Source organism: Anomaloglossus baeobatrachus, chromosome 1 (genome assembly GCF_048569485.1).
Source record: "Anomaloglossus baeobatrachus isolate aAnoBae1 chromosome 1, aAnoBae1.hap1, whole genome shotgun sequence".
NCBI classification, from domain to species: Eukaryota; Metazoa; Chordata; class Amphibia; order Anura; family Aromobatidae; genus Anomaloglossus; species Anomaloglossus baeobatrachus.
In genome coordinates, this window is record NC_134353.1 from 139,386,005 (window position 1) to 139,408,594 (window position 22,590).

The following is a 22,590-nucleotide window of genomic DNA, read 5'->3' on the forward strand; positions in this document are numbered from 1 at the left end:
TAATCTATCCTGACTCAGAACTTCCTTTCATTATGGAAGTCGATGCCTCGGATTGTGCTATAGGAGCTGTTCTGTCCCAGAGGAAAGGAGACAAGTGTTTACTACATCCCTGTGCCTTCTTCTCCCAATGGCTATCTCTGGCGAAAAAGAATTATGATGTAGGGAATAAGGAATTGCTCGCCATCATTGCAGCTTTTAAAGAGTGGAGACACCTTCTTCAGGGGTAGGCACAACAAATTACAGTATTAACTGATCACTGCAACTTGTAATTTATTAGATCAGCTAAATGTCCCCCCGTCAAGCTCATTGGAGCCTGTTTCTTAATCAGTTCAACTTCATTGTATCATATAGGCCGGGTTCCCGTAACAGTAAAGCTGATGCTTTATCTAGAATATATGCTAATGACTCTGTCACTTTAAGTCCTCCCAAGCCCATCTTACCACAATACAGGTTTGTGGGTTTAGTCCATAATAGGGATTTATTAGAAGAAATACGAGAGGCCTATGATTCGGACTCTTTCTTATCTCAACCATCTGACGATGTCCATTTATTGTTCAAAAACAAGGTCTGGACCCATGGGCAACAATTATACAGTATATACCGAAAACAATGAGATTGAAGATCCTACAATTGGTAAATGACTCAACAATGGCAGGTCATAGAGGTGTACATCAGACCCAAGAATTCTTGTCTCGTTTCTTTTGGTGGCCCGATTATCTAAAAGATGTAAGCAGATATGTTACATCCTGTGACATTTGTGCCAGATGCAAGATACCTCGGGCCTCACCCACAGGGTTGTTACAGCCCTTACCAGTCCCTTCTCGCCCCTGGGGGTCTATTTCCATGAACTTTATTGTCGATCTACTTCCCTCAAAAGGGAAAAATACAATACTGGTAGTGGTTGATCGACTCACTAAGGCTGCACATCTTATTCCAAGTACCAGTTTGCCATCCGCTAAGGCCACAGCAGATTTAGTATTTAACAATGTATTCCGTCTCCATGGGGTTCCTGATGAAGTGATCTCAGATCGTGGAGTTCAATTTACGTCAAAATTTTGACGGCGCTTCTGCAAAGCTCTTGATATCACAGTTAACTTGTCAACTGCTTTCCACCCACAGTCCAAAGGATAGACTGAACGCACCAACCAATCCTTAGAACAGTACCTTCGGTGCTATATCTGCCATTTACAAGATGACTGGATTGACCTACTTCCAGTGGCTTTATTTTCTTATAATAACACCCAGAGTGCGTTGACCAAACAAACTCCTTTCTTCGCAAACCTCGGGTATCATCCACATATCCTCCCTAGATTACCTATCTCTCCTTCAACTCCATCTGTGGAGGTATGAATCTCTGCTTTGCAACAAAATCTGGAGTTAATGAAGAAAACATTGCAGACGGCTCAAGACACATAAGCATGCAGCAGATAAGTCTCATAAACCAGCACCAACTTTTCAAGTAGGGGACAAGGTATGGCTTTCCACCAGACATCTGAGACTTAACGCTACTTTACATGCTTCAATTAATTGTGCGATCGCATTTGCGATCGCACCCGCCCCCATCGTTTGTGTAAAACGGGCAATTTGTTGCCCGTGTCGCACAATTCTGTAACCCCCCGTCACACGTACTTACCTTCCAAACGACCTCGCTGTGGGCGGCGAACATCCACTTCCTGAAGGGGGAGGGACGTTCGGCGTCACAGGGACGTCACACAGCAGACGGCCAATAGAAGCGGAGGGGCGGAGATGAGCGGGATGTAAACATCCCGCCCACCTCCTTCCTTCAGCATTGCCGGCGGCCGCAGGTAAGCTGCAGTTCATCGTTCCCGGGGTGTCACACGGGGCGATGTGTGCTGCCTCGGGAACAATGAACAACCTGACGTTTGATTTTTAGAAAATGAGCAACGTGTCAACGATGAATGAGAAGGTGAGTATTTCTGCTCGTTCATAGATGTCACATGCTACGATATCACAAACGATGCCAGATGTGCGTCACTTACGACGTGACCACGCCGACATCTCGTTAGATATCTCGTAGCGTGTAAAGCCCGCTTTAAGATCCCTTCCTCAAAGTTGGGACAAAAATACATTGGGCCTTATGCCATTACTAGCCTGATTAGTCCAGTGGCAGTTCGGCTTCACCACCCATGCAGTATGAAGATTCACACTGTTTTCCATGTATCCCTTTTTAACCCTGTCACACCCAATCCATTTCCAGACCGCATCCCTCCTCCTCATGATAGTGTCGAAATAAATGGTGAAAAACAATATGTGGTGGCCAAAATATTGGACTCAAGGATTTTCAGGCGCCGCTTACAGTATCTCATTAAATTGCAAGGTTATGGCCCTGAAGACAATTCCTGGGAAACAGCCTGTAACGTTCATGCTCCCTGACTGGTTAGGCAGTTCCATCTGAAGTATCCTGACAAGCCACAACAGGTGGCATCCGGTGGCCGCTCATGAGGTTGGAGTCCTGTCAGGAATGCCTTGGTTACCTAGTATCTGGTTACCCCACCCTTAACCTTGCCCTCAGCCAAGATAGTGGCGCTTGCTTCCAATAAGCTCCTCCCTTGCCACCTGTTTGTCTTAAGTATCCAGCCTGGTTCAACACTCATTGCTTATGTATTGTGTAAAGCTCCTGCTTGCAGATCTCTTGCTGGAACCGTCTCTTTCCAGATCGTTCCTTCCTTCTAATCTGTATCCCACACGCCTGTCAGCAACCTGTTTATCGTCTGCACCTGCCGTGGAAATACAAGTCCCAGACTGTACCTGAGTTCTCTTTTGTCAGTGTACTTGCTGCTTCCAGCGTTCTCCCTGGTTCCTGCCATTGGACTCCAGCTATTACCACCAGTATCGTGACAGTCAGTGTTACCAAATTTTAAATAATACTGAGTGTCAGTGCCTCTACTTCTGCCTGAAGCCAAATACCTTCATAGCACCAACCTAGCATCCTGGTGGTGGCATCTTCATATCTTACAGAACCTACATAGTGTCCAGCTCTTACTAAAACACAGTGTCAGTGTTAGCAATTTTTTAATTAATACTCAATGTCAGTGGCTGTACTTCTTCCTGAAACCAAATACCTTCATAGCACCAACCTAGCATTCTGGTGGTGACTTCATATCTTACAGAACCTACATAGTTCCCTGCTCTTACTTAAACACAGTCTGAGTGGCAAAAAAACAATACTAAAATAAAAGTGGTGTCAAACCCTGTTTTCTTTTAGGGCTGAAAGACATTCACAACATCTTTGTCGACTCCTCCAGGTGGTAGTTTGTCCAATAAAGGTACCTTACGTTTTTTAGAAACACCTATTGTGGCAAACTATTAACACAAGTTTAACAACCCGGCATCAGTGTTGTTCCACTACCTGTACAAAAGGTCACGTTACAGTATTCACCTTCAAATAATCAAACCCAAAAAATGGGAAAAAGAGGGGGTAAGAGCCATGGACGAGGTGGTAGTGACAGTGTTGGTCACCAAAGTAGTGTGACTGAGCCAAAGAAAATGGTTCCTGCTTTATCTACCTCTGCCTTCCTATCCCAATTTTCTTGTCCACGTGGAAATCCACTCTTGCTCCCGGAACAGTGCGAACAGTTAACGAGTTGGCTAGCAGAAAATGCCTCCAGTTACTTGTTGAGTAGTAAATCCCAAGGGTCCACACAGGGAGAATTGAGTAGCCCAGAGGCTGGGCCATCGAATCCTCAGCCTGGTCCTCATTCCTCACAACATCAGAATTCTAAGGAAACATATGACACCAAAGCAGGTTACTCTGAGGAACTGTTTACGGGACCCTTTGACCTTTCTTGCCTCTCACCGCGCAACATCACCAACGCAGGTGAGGCCGTGGTGTGCAGTGAAGCACAGATCTTTGAGCACCCAAGGCCAGAAGAAAGCCATGTTGTTGTCCATGACACCAACACCTGTGCCATCTCAGAATCCAAGGGTCCGTGCTGCGATCGTGTGGGAGTTTTTTTCCAAGAGTCCTTCAGACCAAACGATTGCCATTTGTCAAATTTGTCAGACCAAACTTAGCAGAGGCAAGAATACTTCCAGCTTGGCCACCTCCAGCATGAGAAACCATATGTTAGCCAAGCACACCACTAGGTGGTTGACAGCTCTAGGTAAAAAACACGATTTCCAGACTCAAAACACTGCCACTTCCAATGGGCATGCCAGCTTCCCAAACTCGAGTGCAAGAAGGAGGCACTGATACCTCCTTCTCCCAACCTGATGTTGGCCACACTCAATCATCATCGACCACATCCGCTTCTGGTGGCGGCTTTAAAGCTTGTAAAGCTTGTACATATTCCTTGTATAAGATCAATTTCATCTGACACATGATATTCTCACATATGGAGACTGACAAAGGGGGGAATGTGGTCATCTGGCCGGTGGAGAAATACGAGCAGGAGGTCTTCAGGCAGCTCCGAAATAAGGAGGTCTATACAACTTTGACCTATAACCCTATGGGTAGTTTTTCCTCTATATTACTGAAAATTTTGGAGCGAGCCTTGAATGAGGGTATAATTAATAAGAAAGTATTTGATGGCCTCATGATAAAAAATCCTGTTATCCCGACATTTTATTTGTTGCCAAAAATTCACAAAGATCCCCAAAATCCACCTGGACGTCCAATTGTTTCTGGCATAGGAGGGCTATGCGACCCAATTTGTAAATTTATAGAACACTATCTACATCCTTTAGTGGAGACGCTGCCCTCCTATGTCAGAGACACTATGGACGTCCTTCAGTGTCTCGATGGTATGATTTTGGAATCGGACATGTATTTAGTGGTGGCTGATGTGGAAAGTCTCTACACTAACATCAGACATGATGATGGTTTGGAGGCTTCTCAATACTTTTTGAGAATGAGTAATTTGGATGTGGATTTGGTGGGTCTGGTGTTGGAGCTGTTAAGGTTCATCCTTACACATAATTTTTTTATTTTTAAAGATAGGTTTTTTTTACAGACACAAGGTACTGCCATGGGAGCGGCCTGTGCCCCGTCGTATGCCAACCTCTTCCTAGGGTTATGGGAGAGGGGCATTTTCGGCGGGGCAGATGCCGCTCCCCAGGTACAAGGATGGTATAGGTACATAGATGATGTGCTGTTCATCTGGCAAGGTTCATCTTATGATTTACAGGAATTTATGACAGGATTGAACTGCAATAGCTCCAACATCAGACTTACCTACAAATTTGATAAACGGGAGGTTGATTTTTTGGACATCAGGATCTTGGTGCAGGCTGACGGTGTTATTCACACTGATCTGTATAGAAAGGAGACCTCTGTTAATGCCCTCCTGCACGCTTCCTCTGCTCATACACCATCCACTGTCAGGGCAATCCCTATAGGCCAGTTCCTCAGAGCAAGGAGGATTTGCTCGTCTGGTGAACTCTTCGAGGAACAGGCTGAGGACCTAAAGGACAGATTCACGGAGAGAGGCTATAGCAGGAGATGCATTAAGAGAGGCTACCTTAGGGCAAAATCTAGGAAGAGGATTGATCTCCTCACGCCTGCCCCCAAGAAATCATCCCCCGGAGAAATCCGTTATATATCTACCTACAACCATCAGTGGGGACGCATACGTGAAGTCTTACAGAGACATTGGTCTGTTCTCCTTACTGAGCCAACCCTAGCCAATACCCTGCCCTCTTCTCCCTTGATGACAGCTAGGAGAAGCATGAACCTGAAAGATCGCCTGGTTAAAAGCCACTATGTGGCAAAGATGACTAACCCATTGGGGGTGGGTAGGAAGAGAGTCGGCTTCTATCCGTGTGGTGATTGCCGTGCATGCCCGAATATGGTGAGGTCTACTGTGTTTGAGTCGTCTGATGGACATCGGGAGTTTAAAATATTAGACTACATATCATGCAATAGTACATATGTGGTATATTTTGCAACATGTACCTGCAACTTAATTTACGTGGGCCTCACCTCGAGGGAATTACGTGTTCGTGTACGCGAACACGTAAGGGATATTCTGGCTGCACGAACCGCGGAGGAGCCGGCTCTCCTTAAGCCCATCCCAAGACATTTTCGGAGTCATCACAGTTGTGATCCTGCGCATTTCAGGGTCCGTGGTATTGAACAAATCAGGATGGGGTCTAGAGGAGGGGATAAGAAACGCATTTTGGCTCAGAGGGAGTGCCGTTGGATTCATGTCTTGGGGACATTAAAACCCTATGGCTTGAATGAGCAACAGAGTTTCGCCCCTTTTTTGTAAATTTATCATCTCAGTCCTTAGTTTTAATCTGTGTGTGTTTTTTAGATTTTATCTTTAATATTGTCTTTTTTTTTATTTCTCATTTCACTCTATATAGGTAATTGGGGTACCATCCCTTTAAAATCACCATATGTATGGAATGAAAACGAACTTCTATAAACCTTACTGACATATTGCTACGATATAGTTGTATTTTCACATGTGATATTGTAATGCTATGTAGGATATGTCGGCTGTTTTATGTTTAAAAATGCTCCCCATGCCTATATGTCCGTTGATGATCTTCCTACACTGTGTTTGTCCGATGTGGGGATTGCCTGCGCATGCGTGGCGCCGGCCGACAGCCTGGGTGCGTCCCAGAAGGCCTCTGTCGGTGATGCGGGCGGGACTATCTGACGTCACCTCGGATTTCCCTGACCCACCGCATCACTGAGGCCGGAAGTGACGTGCTCGTGGCGTCTGCCGACGCTGCGCATGCGCAACTAATGACAATCGTCACGCTGGTTTAACCAGCTATAAAAAGCATAGCACACAGGATTAATGTATGGCCCCCCGAGGAAGCCCTACGCGAAACGCAGGGTCGGGGCCCCTAGGACTGCCTTCACCACCGAGTTACATTTATGGGTAAGCACAAATAATGCCTTATTTCCACTTCATTATATGACTGCAGCATGTCACTGACTATACAGCGGGCTTTTTCATCACCGTGACGCTCGAACTTTACCATTGGGGCATGAGCCAACCCGCAATTGGAGTGATCCGGATCACCTTATACTACTAAACCCTACCAGCCCTTGGAGGGGAAAGGGAACAATCCCCTCCATATTGATAGGTGACACACGGACGGTTTGTGAGCACTATGTATACCTGGCACTTGGATCTAATTATGATACTACAGTGGGTGCTCTCAACTATCTGTGTGTCATGACCTTGGTGCTGGTGGGTATTTACTTGCATATTTACGGGGTTGTCCTCCTCTGCCCGCGGTTCAATACAGCTACGGTGGTGTACCTTTTTGTAGTTGCTTAAACGCTGTTGTCATATGTACATGCTGCCGTCCACACAAATATTCACATAGTGCTTGCCAGTGACCCTACTCCGTGGTGATTGCTGCCCTACTACTGACATTCCTTGTATAGCCCACATTGTAAATTTGGTAGTTCAGCACTTTCTCAAAAAATACCCTGAGATACCAGACCTACTTACCAAGGTACGACGTATTAGCGCCCATTTCCGCAAGTCATCTCCCTCTTTTGCTGGCCTTGCATTGCTGCAGCAGTGCTTACACTTGCCTCGTCACAGACTAAAGCCTGCTTTACACCTTTCAATTCTGCATACCATATCGTATGCGATGTGACACGCCCCCATCGTATGTGCGACACGTTCAATTTGTTGACCGTGTCGCACAAACGATTAATTGCTGTCACACGTACTTACCCTTCCATACGACCGGGATGTGGGCGGCGAACATCCACTTCCTGGAGTGGGAGGGACGTTCAACGTCACAGCGACGTCACATGGCAGCCGGCCAATAAAAGCGGAGGGACGGAGATGAGCGGGACGTAAACATCCCGCCCACCTTCTTCCTTCCGCATTGCCGGCGGGAGCCGCGGGACGCAGGTAAGATCTGTTCATCATTCCCGGGGTGTCACACACTGCGATGTGTGCTGCCTCGGGAACATTGAACAATCCGACGTTCAATTTTTAGGTTTTGAACGACGGGTATGCGATGAACGGTTTTACGTTCAATCGCAATCGCACGTAGCTGTCACATGCTACAACAACACTAACGATGCCGGATGTGCATCACTTACGACGTGACCCCGCCGACACATCGTTAGATTTGTTGTAGCGTGTAAAGCCCGCTTAATATGTGACCTCCCTACGAGATGGAATTCAACCTATCATATGTTGGCCAGGATCCATGAGCAGCAGAGGGCGGTATCACAATTCCAACTGCAACATGCCCATTATACGCAGCTGCCAGACATAAGTACTGCAGAGTGGGTGTGGATTGCAGACATTTGTCAGGTCCTAGAGAATTTTGATTACTGTACCAACATTGCGAGCAGTGATGATGCTCTTATCAGCATTACCATTCCACTGATTTGTTTATTGAAACCGCAGAACCTCAGCCAACAGGCTCAGGCCACCTTTGGTCAGCATCATGAGGATGAGGAGGATGATGAAGAACAGTAATGGTTTGAAGTTGGTAACCAAGGGATTGACAACTCAAGCATCAGGGCTGTCCAGCATGGATGGCTTGAGGAGGAGCAGGAGGAGGAAAGGAGGTTTAGGGAGACAGGATGTATTTTTAACAGTGAGACACAAAGGTTTCCAGTTCGGAGTGTGGCACACATAGCACAGTTCATGTCATACTTCCTTTCTCATGACTCTCGGCTAGTTCACATTTTGGCAGACAACAAATACTGGTTATATACCTTCCTTGATCCACGCTACAAAGACACATTCACTTCGCTACTTGTTGAGGCAAATAAGAATTGTACTACGGAAACATTCAAGAGGGCTGTAGTGGAGCAGTTGATGAAACGATTACCCTCAGATAATGCTGGCGTAAGAGGTAGCCTGTCATCTCACGCAACAGGATTACAAGGGAGGGCTATGCATAGTAGGAGCAACACAGGCGCGGGACTAATGTGCTAAAACTGGTCCATTTTCCTCAAATCGTCAACTTAGAACCAGACACCGGTTGGGTGAACTATGACAAGGAGGGAACACTTAAGTGAGATGGTGAGTGACTATGTAGGTGACCATATCAGCGTGCTTTCAGAGTCTACAGTACCCTTTAACTATTGGGTTTCCAAGCTGAACACTTGGCCAGACCTTGCCTTATACCTTTGGAAGTGCTAGCTTGCCCTGCTGCGAGTGTGTTGTCTGAGCGTGTTTTCAACTCAGCGGAATCAATAATAACAGATACTAGCACCCGACTATATACGGAAAGTGCAGACAGTTTCATAATGAATCATAGATGGATTGCTCCAGAGTATCTCAGGCCGCCTGTTAACAAGACCCAATAATAACTGTAGCCCCAAAATTTGTATTTCTTAAGTTCAAATAAGTTCCATTGTTTCTAATTCAAAACTATTTTGTCTTCTATTATCTAATGAGACCGCATGACTAATCTAACTTGTTATGCTGCTGCGATTTAATTGTTCGGCCCAATCACCCAGGGCAATATTTTTCAAGCCTTTGTACATTATGCACTGGCACAACCACTGTCGAGGCTACACTGTCTATAACAATCGGTCAGGCAGTCTCTATTTGTGTTCTTTATTGATGCTGTGCTTCACGGTGTGTTACGCATGACCCACTGCGGAATCAAATTTTTTTAATTTTTTTTTTTTTTTTAGAAAAAAAAGCAGTTGGGAGTACCTTTTGATGCTGTGCTGCATGGTGTTGGAACCATTTCCCCCTGGGGAAACTGATTTTTTTTTTTTTAAATCCTTGGCATGTTATGCACTGTTGCAAATCCTACCAATTTTTTTTTTTAAAAAAAAAAAGCAGCTGGGAGTACCTTCTGATGCTGTGCTCCATGGTGTCTGAACCATTTTTCCCTGGGGAAATTGATTTTTTTTTTTATTAAATCCTCGGTGTTAGCTAGTGGAATAAAGCCTGAGTTCCAGAGTGAAACAACTGCCACTTCCACAGTGCTGCATGCTTCACAAACTGCGGTCTAGGAAGCAGGTGATGATGCCTCCTGCTCCCAACCTGCTTTTGGCCAGATGCAATTGTAGCTCCCCAGGGCCGGGGGGGTACTCAGTTCCAGGTACGCTGTGCTGGGGAGCGGTGTCACAGTGATGGCCGTTACCTGGTTCCGTGACAGCTGGGGGTGCCCTCTCCAAAAATGTAAAAACAAAAAATAAGATAAAATATAGTAAAGAAAATAAAAGGTTTTCCGTGACGCCACTTGCGGTTTGCGGTAAGATATAGTAGTACCGCCGCTTTTGGAGATATTGGGACTGTTGTTATAAGCAGCTAGGGTGACAGGGCCCTCCGCAAGCAGGGCTTGAGTCCTAGTGTGGTCTTGCTGTAACCTGTAGTGCGACTTTGGAGTGCACAGCAGTAATAAGTTGCACACGACACAGTCTTTGCAGTTTAACGGGTTTTACTCACTTAAGTCCGGTGGAGTGGCCCAGTCGAGTTTTATCGCAGGCCTTCTTTCTCCCCTATGCTGGCTTAAGACCCGGTGAAGCCTTCCATTGCACTTAGTCGAGCTTTTAGTTCCCGTGGTGTGGAACTCTTGGGGGCCTTGCTTGTTCTCTGTCATTTTTCCCCGGGCACGTACAACAGGGCCCGCAAAGCTTTCGTGGGTTGGACCTTACTTCAGTGCCCGCTCCCAGGTTCTTCTCTTGGGGCTGTGTCCCATACCTATGGCGGTGATGGACCATAAAAGTCCGCTCGCAACTCTGGATTAGCAAACGGCTTTAAGCTTCTCTCTGCTTTAGGGTCCAGTCCCCTGTTGTGCTTGGTCCCTTGGGTATTGCTCTCTGTTCCCCTCCAGGTGACCAGTCTCCTCTGTGCTCTCTGGGGTCTCACCCACTCCACTCTTACTCCTTCTCTTTCCCTGGGCACAGCCTAACAGGCTGAACTCCCAGACTCCACTCTCTGACCTGGCTGCCTGCCAGGCTCTAACTTGTTGCCTTTCTGTCCTTAGACTCTCCTCCTCTGGCCTCTGCTAGACTCTAAAGCAGGCTTTACACACTGTAACATCGCTAGCGATGTCGCGAGCGATAGCACCCACCCACGTCGGTGGCGCGTCATGGGGTGATCGCCGCCATAGCGAACAATATCGCTATGGCAGCGTCATACGCTATTACCTGTTCACCAATGTCGCTGTGGCCGCCGAACAATCTCTCCTTTAAGTGGGAGGTTCGTTCGGCATCACAGCGGCATCACTAAGTGGCCGCCCAAAAGAAGCGGAGGGGCGGAGATGAGCGGGCGAAACATCCCGCCCACCTCCTTCCTTCCTCATTGCCGGCGGCCAAAGGTACGATGTTGTTCCTCGTTCCTGCGGTGTCACACATAACGATGTGTGCTGCCGCAGGAACGACGAACAACATGCATCCAAAAGCAGCAACGATTTTTGAGAATGGAACGATGTGTCAATGATCAACGATTAGGTGAGTATTTTGCATCATTAGCGGTCGCTCGTACGTTTCACACGCAACGACGTTGCTAACGAGGCTGGATGTGCGTCACGAATTCCGTGATCCCAACGACATCTCATTAGCGATGTTCTTGCATGTAAAGCAACCTTAACTCCTGCTTAGCCACTGGCTGACTCCTTTCTGCATAGCAACCCTTCTTCTCTAGCTTCCCAAACTGACCACACCCCCTCCCTGGGCTACCAACTACGGGATTTGGCAGGTCCCAGCCTATGTGCAGCTACCCCTTTACCCCACTACATGCTGAGCTCAGCTCCCGGGAGGTGACAATTTGGGTGTATAAGGTTTGGGTGCCAGCAACAGGTATTCCACAAGGCCCAGGGTTCCTGCAGACCTCTGTGGTAAGCACACCCCAGGGTGCTGCACAATCATCATCAACATCATCAACTTCGATGTCCCAGGATGGCGTTCATTTGTCCATAAAACAGACATTACTAAATAATTGAATAGAATTTGAATAGAGGGCCACTGGAGCCGGTGGTGTTGGTGGAGGAGGAGGGCAAGGCCAACATCCCAATGGGCACATTGTAGCTGACCTTTTAAAGTGCTTTCAAATATGTCCCAAAAAGGAGGTGCGAGACAGACACCAATATAATGTATAAGTTACATCCCTTTCTAATCGAAAAAGGGAGACAAATGTAAAAAACGAAACGTGTGAACATATGCTAAAGTGTTTTTTTTTAGATTGGGACTTGATTTTACGTTTTATTAAAGTGATTAGGCACTAGAAACTGTTTCTTCTCAATTTTTCCTCTCTTTTACTTTCGTTTGAGAGCTGTTCTGGTGACTACGTAAAAGCCGCGTGCTGCTCTGAGCAGATTATTCCAAGACATCAGAAATGCAGTCAGGCACCTTCTACAGGCCGTTCCCATACTGTTTCTGCCTTTTCCCATCCATTTCAGCCTTTTCCTCAGTCACCACAGCTCGCCGTTAGGTCCAACGTGAAATTTTTCGAGTTTCCCATAGACTTACATTGCGCATCGAATATTCGCGAATAGTCAAATAGTGCTGATGTACCGCCCCTGCAGTGGTCAAAGTTTATGCAAAAACTCAATTCTTTCCCGTTTTTGACCTTTTTTTATTCAAGATTTCTGCAATTCCCCCTACCATGCTAGATATCAGCTTTGGACAAATCCTGAATTAATAGAACCCATTTATTCACAATTTCTGTGTTTGTCCCCCCACTTTATGAGGATTGACCACAGGTTCTCATTGGGACTGATATCTGGCGAGTTTCCTGGCCATGGACCGAAATTTAGAATGTTTTATTCAATGAGCCACTTAGTTATGGTTTTATCAAAGAAAATAACTTGACTCTTCTATAGTCCAATACCTTGACTTTCCTACTTTTCTCTGGTGAAGCACCCTTCAGACTGTTTCGGACATCTGAAGAAGGATTGGAGAAGAAAAGGTGAGTGCTACCATGAATCTATCATGCCAACAGTAAAGCATCCTGAGACCATTCATGTGTGGGAGCTTTTCATCCAGTGGAGTCTGCTCACTTAGAATTTTTCTTAAGAACACTGCCATGAATAAAAATTAGCATCTAATCATCCTCCAAGAGCAACTTCTGACAAAGATCATGAAGCACTTTGGTTATGAACAATGCTTTCTCCAGCATGAAGTAGACCATATCATAAGGAAAATGCAATAACTTAATGGCTCAAAAAAACCTTCATGTGTCTATGGTCAAGAAACTGAATAGATCTTAATTAGAGATGAACTGACCCATGTATGATCGCGTCCGCCGTGTTCAGACGGACAGTAGTTAAAAGTTTGCTTCGGGACCCAGACTTGACCTGGACTTGTTCCCGGACCCCGAATTCCATATAAGTCAGCCTGAACTATTGGGCTCTACTCGAATAATGAGTATAATAGAAATCACTGATTGGGCAGTTTGGCTCTACGCACATGTATATACTGCCAGCCATAAACAAAGCATTTCCAGGGGACCCACAGCATCCAATAATGTTGTTTTTACCCCCAGTCATTCAGAGATTGCAAGTGGCTCTCACTGGGGTGATCACCAAGCTTACCTGAGCACACCGATACTCGATCAAATGGTTAGCATTACATAAAGCACCCAAACTGTGGCACAGACTTTTTTTTAAAAAAAGACCATGTTCGGGATCGAACCCTGGACACTAGAGATGAGCGAACCGGTCGCGAATCGGCTCGAGGTCGGTTCGCCGAACGGGGTCCCGTTCGAGTTCGGTTCGTCGAACGTTCGATGAACCAAACTCGAACCTATAGGCTATAATGGGAGGCAATCACAAACACATAAAAATGCATTATAAATGTACACAAACAGTTAATAAACATTGCCATAACACTTACCGGTCCTCGCGATCCCTTCTGCACTGTGTCTCCTGCCGCTATTCCATCCGATGATCGCTGAATCCTCCCGGTGACGGCACTGCCAGCAGAGATGCAGGACCTATCGTGACGTCAAAATAGCCATGTGACCAGTCACGTGGCTATTATCTCATTGGCTACAGACTGGTCACATGACTATGACGCGTCATGTAGGACCTGCGAGTGCATCTCTCTGGTACACGGTGCACATATGTGTATCGCCGTGTACCGGCGACATGCTCTAGCACACGGTCGACTTCCCGTTCCGTTAGGGACCGGCTGACACAGCCGGTCATTAACGGAGATCACCATTGCCATAGCAACGCAGTTAGCGGTGACGTCACCGCTAACCGCGGCTCCGAGAGCACCATTGCTATGGTAACGCGTCTGTCAGCGTTACCGCTGTTACCGCTAACAGCCAGCACTGATCACTCACGGAGTGAAGGCTGCACGCTGCTTCCCGATTGTAGTGAAGATTGTAGTGAGGATGAGGTTCCCCAGCCCCAAGTGATGAGCTGGTGAACCTCATCCTCACTACAATCGTCACTACTACTACACTAGTGAGGATTGTAGTGAGGATGAGGTTCCCCAGCTCATCAAGTGATGAGCTGGGGAACCTCATCCTCACTACAATCGTCACTACTACTACACTAGAAAGAAAGAAGACAGAAGAGCAGGATCGTGGAGGGCTGACAGGGGGTAATAAAGATGGAGTCTCTAATGTGTCTGTGTATTTATTTCTATTAAAGTATTTTTTCTCTGTGTGGTGTTTTTTTTTAACCCTTTATTGGAGATTCTTAATGGCCGGGTTAAACGTGCCTGACATTAAGAATCTCTGGCTTAATACTGGCTAGTAAAACAAAGCCAGTATTAACTCATGATTACCCAACAAGCCACCCGGCTCCAGGGCTGTTGGAAGAGTTGGATACAGCGCCAGATGATGGCGCTTCTATGAGAGCGCCATTTTCTGGGACGGCTGCGGACTGAAATCCGCAGCAGAGGCGCCCAGAAACCTCGGGCTAACCTGTGCTGCGGATTCCAATCCCCAGCTGCCTAGTTGTACCCGGCTGGACACAAAAATTGGGCAAAGCCCACGTCATTTGTTTTTCAATTATTTCATGAAATAAGTGAAATAATTAAAAAAAAACGGGCTTCCCTATATTTTTGGTTCCCAGCCGGGTACAAATAGGCAACTGGGGGTTGGAGGCAGCCCGTGGCTGCCTGCTGTACCTGGCTAGCATACAAAAATATGGCGAAGCCCACGTCATTTTTTTGGTGGGCAAAAAAATTCTGCATACAGTCCTGGATGGAGTATGCTGAGCCTTGTAGTTCTGCAGCTGCTGTCTGCTCTTCTCCATACAGACAGACAGCAGCTGCAGAACTACAAGGCTCAGCATACTCCATCCAGGACTGTATGCAGAAGTTTTTTTCCCCCTGAAAATATTATGTGGGCTTCGCCATATTTTTGTATGCTAGCCAGGTACAGCAGGCAGGTACGGCTGCCCCCAACCCCCAGTTGCCTATTTGTACCCGGCTGGGAACCAAAAATAAAGGGAAGCCCTTTTTTTATTATTTCATGAATTTCATGAAATAATTAGAAAACAAATGACGTAGGCTTCGCCCCATTTTTGTGTCCAGCCAGGTACAACTAGGCAGCTGGGGATTGGAATCCGCAGCACAGGTTGGCCTGAGCTTTCTGGGCCCCACTGCTGCGAATTGCAGTCTGCAGCCGCCTCAGAAAATGGCATTTTCATAGAAGCGCCATCTTCTGGCGCTGTATCCAACTCTTCCAGCACCTGCCTGCTATACCTGGCTAGCATACAAAAATATGGCGAAGCTCACGTCCTTTTTTTGTAGTTTTTTGGCAAAAAAAATAAAAAATGCTTCCCTGGATTTTCCATTGCCAGTGAAGGTAACACCAAGCAGTGGTGCTTGGATTACCCTTAGCTAGCAATACAAAAAATGCAGCGGGAGCCCATATATATTTTTTTTAATTATTTATTTAAATAACTAAAAATAAAATGGGCTTCCCTGTATTTTGATTGCTGGACATCACAGTGCTGTAAAAATAAATCTTTAAAAAAATGACGTAGCGCTCCGCGGTATTTTTGATTCTCAGCGCAGATAAAGCAGACAGCTATGGGTTGCCACCCCCATATGCCTGCCGTTACCTTGGTTGGCAATCAAAATACAGGGAAGCCCATTAATTTTTTCTATTTAAAAAATAGTTAAAAAAAAAATGACGTTGGGTCCCCCCATTTTTGATAGCCAGCTAGGGTAAAGCAGACGGCTGTAGCCTGAAAACCACAGCTGGCAGCTTTACCATGGTTGGGGATCCAATGTGGAGGTCCCCTCAGGCTCTTTTTTATAATTATTTTATAAATATTAATAATTACACAATAAAAGTAGGGTCCCCCAAAATTGGATCACCAGCCAAGGTAAAGCGGACAGCTGTGGTCTGGTATTCTCAGGGTGGGAAGGTCCATAGTTATTGGGCCTTCACAGCCTAACAATAGAAGGCCGCAGGCACCCCAGACCTGGCGCATCCACTAGATGCGCCAATCCTGGCGCTTCACCCCAGCTCATCCCGTGCCCTGGTGCAGTGGCAAACGGGGTAATAAATCAGGTTGATACTAGCTGTAAAGTAACCTGAGATCAAGCCCAGCAGTTTGTGATGACATGGCGTCTATTAGATACCCAACATCATAAACTGTCAGTACTAACAAAAAAAAAAAAAATCGACAAAAGAAATTTATTTGAAAAAACAGTCCCCAAAACATTTCCTCTTTCACCAATTTATTGTAAGAAAAAAAATAAAGGGGTCCCACGACGACTCTGGACCGTCTAGAATATGGGGGGGAGACACTCAGGGAATGTATCCCCCATTTTCTAGGAGTGCGGACCCTTCATGTGAGGAGTGTGGGTGCAATGAATCTGCACTCACTCTTCTCGGGTCCACAGCAGCAGAGTCCATGTCGTAATGGTTGCTACCAAAGCTGCAATGCCCTGCTCATGAGGTAAGGGCATGCCTAATCAGGAGAACTACTGTAGAGGAAGCTCTGCTCACTGGTATATAGGTGCTCAGAGGTAATAATAGATAAAATTAGTGAGTAACCTCGGCACTCTAAATCTCCCAGACTAAAGCCCGCTACACACGCTTCAATATATCTCACAATCCATCGTTGGGGTCAAGTTGTAAGTGACGCACATCCGGCATCGTTTGTGAGGTATCTGCGTGTGACAGCTACATGCGATCAGGATTGAACGCAAAACCGTTGATCGCAAACACATCGTATCATTCTCTAGAATTGAGCGTTTTGTTGCACGAACCTAGTCAATTGTAACGTGTGACATCCCTCATACGATTTTGGTGTCTGATGCTATGTGCGCAGGTGTGCGCTCTGCACCGCAGCTTCAAAAAGGTCTGCTTCAGAGCGCAGCTGAAAAGCTGCGTTCTGAAGCGCCTCACAATGTCTGTCATGCACTAATCTCTGTCAGTCCGTCACTATCTCTGTCCCTCACTCTCAGTCCATGTCAGTCTATCCCCCTCTCTCATATACTCACCGATCCCCGATCCCTGGCGCTGCACGGCATTCACACTGCTCCGGCGGCTTTTACTGTTTTGAAAAAGCCGGCCGCCCATTAAACAATTTCGTATTCCCTGCTTTCCCCGCCCACCAGCGCCTATGATTGGTTACAGTGAGACACGCCCCCACTCTGAGTGACAGGTGTCACACTGCACCCAATCACAGCAGCCGGTGGGCGTGTCTATACTGTGTAGTGAAATAAATAATTAAATAATTAAAAAAAACGGCGTGCGGTTCCCCCCATTTTTAAAACCAGCCAGATAAAGCCATACGGCTGAAGGCTGGTATTCTCAGGATGGGGAGCTCCACGTTATGGGGAGCCCCCCACCCTAACAATATCAGCCAACAGCCGCCCAGAATTGCCGCATACATAATATGCGACAGTTCTGGGACTGTACCCGGCTCTTCCCGATTTACCCTGGTGCGTTGGCAAATCGGGGTAATAAGGAGTTATTGGCAGCCCATAGCTGCCAATAAGTCCTAGATTAATCATGTCAGGCGTCTATGAGACACCCTCCATGATTAATCTGTAAGTTACAGTAAATAAACACACACCCGAAAAAATCCTTTATTAGAAATAAAAACACACACATATACCCTGGTTCACCACTTTAATCTGCCCCAAAAAGCCCTCCTTGTCCGGCGTAATCCAGGATGATCCAGCGTCGCTTCCACCGCAGCTGCATGGAGGTGACCGGAGCCGCAGCAGACACAGCCGCTCCGGTCACCTCCATGCAGCAAATGAACACAGCCGTGCGATCAGCTGCTGTCACTGAGGTTACCCGCGGCCACCGCTGCATCCACCGGTGGCCGCGGGTAACCTCAGTGACAGCAGCTGATCGCACGGCTGTGTTCATTTGCTGCATGGAGGTGACCGGAGCGGCTGTGTCTGCTGCGGCTCCGGTCACCTCCATGCAGCTGCGGTGGAAGCGACGCTGGATCATCCTGGATTACGCCGGACAAGGAGGGCTTTTTGGGGCAGATTAAAGTGGTGAACCAGGGTATATGTGTGTGTTTTTATTTCTAATAAAGGATTTTTTCGGGTGTGTGTTTATTTACTGTAACTTACAGATTAATCATGGAGGGTGTCTCATAGACGCCTGACATGATTAATCTAGGACTTATTGGCAGCTATGGGCTGCCAATAACTCCTTATTACCCCGATTTGCCAACGCACCAGGGTAAATCGGGAAGAGCCGGGTACAGTCCCAGAACTGTCGCATATTATGTATGCGGCAATTCTGGGCGGCTGTTGGCTGATATTGTTAGGGTGGGGGGCTCCCCATAACGTGGAGCTCCCCATCCTGAGAATACCAGCCTTCAGCCGTATGGCTTTATCTGGCTGGTTTTAAAAATGGGGGGAACCGCACGCCGTTTTTTTTAATTATTTAATTATTTATTTCACTACACAGTATAGACACGCCCACCGGCTGCTGTGATTGGGTGCAGTGTGACACCTGTCACTCAGAGTGGGGGCGTGTCTCACTGTAACCAATCATAGGCGCTGGTGGGCGGGGAAAGCAGGGAATATGAAATTGTTTAATGGGCGGCCGGCTTTTTCAAAACATTAAAAGCCGCCGGAGCAGTGAGAATGCCGTGCAGCGCCGGGGATCGGGGATTGGTGAGTATGAGAGAGGGCTGCTAACTTCAGTTACTCAGGAGATTAGCGGTCACCGGTGAGTCCTTCACTGGTGACCGCTAATCAGGGCGCGACACAGACAGAGCCGCAGCATGACAATGAAGTCGGGTGAAGTTCACCCGAGTTCATTCTGATCGTGCGGCTCTTTCTGTGTCTGCTGTCATCGGCCATTCAGCTCTGCTACATGGCTGTCTGTGTCTGCTGTTAGCGGCCATGTAGCAGAGCTGAATGGCAGATGACATAGTAAAAACGCATCCCACATTACACACGCTTGGCAAGTCAATAAATAAAAAAAAAAAAAAGGTGCTCAATGCATACGTCACAGAACACATGATCTAAAGGATCGCACACAAAATTGACCAATTTAACATAGACTACTAACGCTCGTGTGACAGCAAATGAACGACCAACGTGAAATCTCATAGATCCCGTATGCAACCTGGGCGTGTCACATCGCAAATCCGATTGTACAACTAATTGCAACGTGTAAAGTGGGCTTTAGTCAGTAAGTCACAACGGATAGTAATCCAAAATCACTCTTTATTGGTCCGTATTAAGAAAAAAAAAATTTTCATAAGCATATATGTTTTTGTCCAAAACAAGTTACAAATGACGTTTCGGCCTGAGCCTTCGTCAGATTGGACTTATCTGCATGTAATCATGAAAAATGACAATAATCAGTATCACATAAGAGTGAGAGAGCAATAACATAAACTCGAACAATGTAGAGGTACAATTGAGATGCAGCAAAAAAATTGCAACACAGCAAGAAATGAAACACATGATACAAATGTCATAATACAGTACAAGGACAATATAGTAATGACAAATATGGGGTCAGAGTAGGCTTAGACAGCTCTGGTACGAAAGAGATGTCAATCATAAAGTAACATGTGCAGTAGGTGTAGAGCTACAGTATGCATGGCAGAGCTAATGGGTAGACCAACCATAGAAAAAGAACGGAGAAAAAGTGGAGAAAAAATGGAGAAAAAAATGGAGAAAAAATGGAGAAAAAGTGGAGAAAAAGTGGAGAAAAAGTGGAGAATAAGTGGAGAAAAAGTGGAGAAAAAGTGGAGAAAAAGTGGAGAAAAAATGGAGAAAAAGTGGAGAAAAAGTGGAGAAAAAGTGGAGAATAAGTGGAGAAAAAATGGAGAAAAAAATGTAGAAAAAGTGGAGAAAAAATGGAGAAAAAGTGGAGAAAAAGTGGAGAAAAAGTTGAGAAAAAATGGAGAAAAAGTGGAGAAAAAGTGGAGAAAAAATGGAGAAAAAAATGTAGTAAGAGTGGAGAAAAAATGGAGAAAAAGTGGAGAAAAAGTGGAGAAAAAATGGAGAAAAAGTGGAGAAAAAGTGGAGAAAAAATGGAGAAAAAAATGTAGAAAAAGTGGAGAAAAAATGGAGAATAAGTGGAGAAAAAGTGGAGAAAAAGTGGAGAAAAAGTGGAGGAAAAAGTGGAGAAAAAAGTGGAGAAAAAGTGGAGAAAAAGTGGAGAAAAAGTGGAGAAAAAAATTGAGAAAAAGTGGAGAAAAAGTGGAGAAAAAGTGGAGAAAAAGTGGAGAAAAAATGGAGAAAAAAATGTAGAAAAAGTGGAGAAAAAGTGGAGAAAAAATGGAGAAAAAGTGGAGAAGAAGTGGAGAAAAAGTGGAGGAAAAAGTGGAGAAAAAAATGGAGAAAAAGTGGAGAAAAAGTGGAGAAAAAGTGGAGAAAAAATGGAGAAAAAATGGAGAAAAAGTGGAGAAAAAATGGAGAAAAAGATGGAGAAAAAGTGGAGAAAAAAATGGAGAAAAAGTGGAGAAAAAGTAGAGAAAAAGTGGAGAAAAAGATGGAGAAAAAGTGGAGAAAAAGTGGAGAAAAAAATGTAGAAAAAGTGGAGAAAAAGTGGAGAAAAAGTGGAGAAAAAATGGAGAAAAAAATGTAGAAAAAGTGGAGAAAAAGTGGAGAAAAAGTGGAGAAAAAATGGAGAAAAAGTGGAGAAAAAGTGGAGCACCCCTTGGTGCCTTTCATGTGGCACTAAGGGGTGCTTAGCTTTGTATTTAGCCAAAAAAAATGAAAAAAAGAAATGACGTAGGGTTCCCCCTAGTTTTGTAGCCAGCTAGGGTAAAGCAGACGGCTGCAGCCTGCAGACCACAGCTGGCAACCTCACCTTGGCTGGTAATCCAAAACTGAGGGCACCCCACGCTGTTATTTTAAATTAAATAAATAATTAAAAAAAAAAACACGTAGGGGTCCCCCAAAATTGGATCACCAGCCAAGGTAAAGCAGACAGCTGGGGCCTGATATTCTCAGACTAGGGAGGTCCATGGTTATTGGACTCTCCCCAGCCTAAAAATAGCAGGCCGCAGCCGCCCCAGAAGTGGCGCATCCATTAGATGCGCCAATCCTGGTGCTTCGCCCCAGCTCATCCCGCGCCCTGGTGCGGTGGCAAACGGGGTAATATATGGGGTTAATACCAGATGTGTAATGTCACCTGGCATCAAGCCCTGGGGTTGGTGAGGTCAGGCGTCTATCAGATACCCGACATCACCAACCCAGTCAGTAATAAAAAAAAATAGACGACAAACACATTTTTATTTGAAAAAACACTCCCCAAAACATTCCCTCTTTAACCAATTTATTAGAATGAAAAACAAATCCAGGTCTGGTGTAATCCAAGGGGCTTGCCATGACGATCCACACTGTCCCAGTCAATGAAGAGCAGGATGTTCCCCATTGGCTGGGAGAGCAGTGCAGTGACCTGAGCTAACATCAATGGTTCAGCCCAGGTCACTGCAGGGGATGACAAGTGCTGCTGTCAGCGAGGTACATTACCTGCGCTGATCTCCAGCACACTGACAGCCCCTGTCACTGAGTTCAATGACCGGCGCCTTCACACCAAGTATCGCGAGAGGCCCGTGACGTCACCGCTAGTCAGTCTCGGGTTGGAAGCGAGAGAAGGTGATGTGACAAGCGGCGGCCATGGAGGACAGTGACAGCGCTGAGGTCGGGATGGCGGGACTTCATCACCGCAGGTAAGCCGAGCGGGACCGTGTGTGTGTGTGTGTGTGTGTGTGTGTGTACAATACATGCCGCGGGCAGGAGGGGGTGGAGCAAGCTGAGCGGGGAAGTGTGGGCTTCCTGCACGTAACTAGGATAAACATCGGGTTACTAACCAAAGCGCTTTGCTTGGATACCCGATGTTTATCTTGGTTACCAGCTTCTGGCAGGCTGCCAGCGATGGCTCCTGCACACTGTAGCTGTAAAAAGCCCTGCTTTTTGCTGCTAGAACCGTTCTCGAACGTATCTAGAACTATCGAGCAAAAAGCTCGAGTTCTAGTTCGATCTCGAACAGCCCCCAAAATCACTCGAGCCTAGAACTGGAGAACCTCGAACCTCGAACCGCGCTCAACTCTACTGGACACCAAGTGTTCAGTACCAATCTCGACCTTTAAGGCCACGTCTCACTAAGCGACATCGCTAGCAACATCGCTGCTGAGTCACGGTTTTTGAGACTCAACAGCGATCTTGCTAGCGATGTCGCTGTGTGTGACATCCAGCAACAACCTGGCCCCTGCTGTGAGGTCGCCAGTCGTTGCTGAATGTCATGGACCATTTTTTGA

General features: G+C 46.2%; 1 protein-coding gene across 2 annotated transcripts in view; it reads right to left on the reverse strand.

Annotated features, from left to right (window-relative positions):
• Window positions 1–22,590, reverse strand: part of LOC142290417 (macrophage scavenger receptor types I and II-like) — a 240,175-nt gene that overhangs the window by 123,287 nt on the left and 94,298 nt on the right. The gene's annotated exons all lie outside the window — the stretch shown is intronic.